The 386-nt window shown below is 45.6% G+C and overlaps 1 protein-coding gene across 1 annotated transcript in view; it reads right to left on the minus strand.

Moving 5' to 3' along the window:
* GATA1 (GATA binding protein 1) overlaps positions 1-386 on the minus strand; it is a 7,048-nt gene that overhangs the window by 6,119 nt on the left and 543 nt on the right. The gene's annotated exons all lie outside the window — the stretch shown is intronic.

Consider the following 386-nt stretch of genomic DNA (forward strand, 5'->3'; position numbering starts at 1 on the left):
GTTTGAGGACCGAGATAGAATTGGAGTAAAGAAAGATTTGGGGCCAGGGAGGAGATCTCAGGGACAGAGACATGTTGGGGCTGAGATGGGCTTTAGGGAAGGCAGACATAAGGATTCATGTGACAGAACAGATTCTGAGGAGTAGACTTGGTGTTTGGAGTGACAAAGACATTTTGGTACAAAGCCAGGACGTTGGAGGAGAAAAATGGTTTTGGGAGAATCAGAGAGAAGTCACAGGGAACAAATATAGGGTTTGAGAAGCAGAAATGGAGGTAAAAGGATGAAAACTAGGGTTTCACAGAACAGAGACAGGTTTGGGGGTCAAAGAAAGAATTTTGGGCAGAGGCAAGGATGGTGTGAAACAAGGGCTTGGGGAGCAGAAATAG

Source organism: Pteropus medius, unplaced genomic scaffold (genome assembly GCF_902729225.1).
Source record: "Pteropus medius unplaced genomic scaffold, Ma_sr-lr_union100, whole genome shotgun sequence".
NCBI classification, from domain to species: Eukaryota; Metazoa; Chordata; class Mammalia; order Chiroptera; family Pteropodidae; genus Pteropus; species Pteropus medius.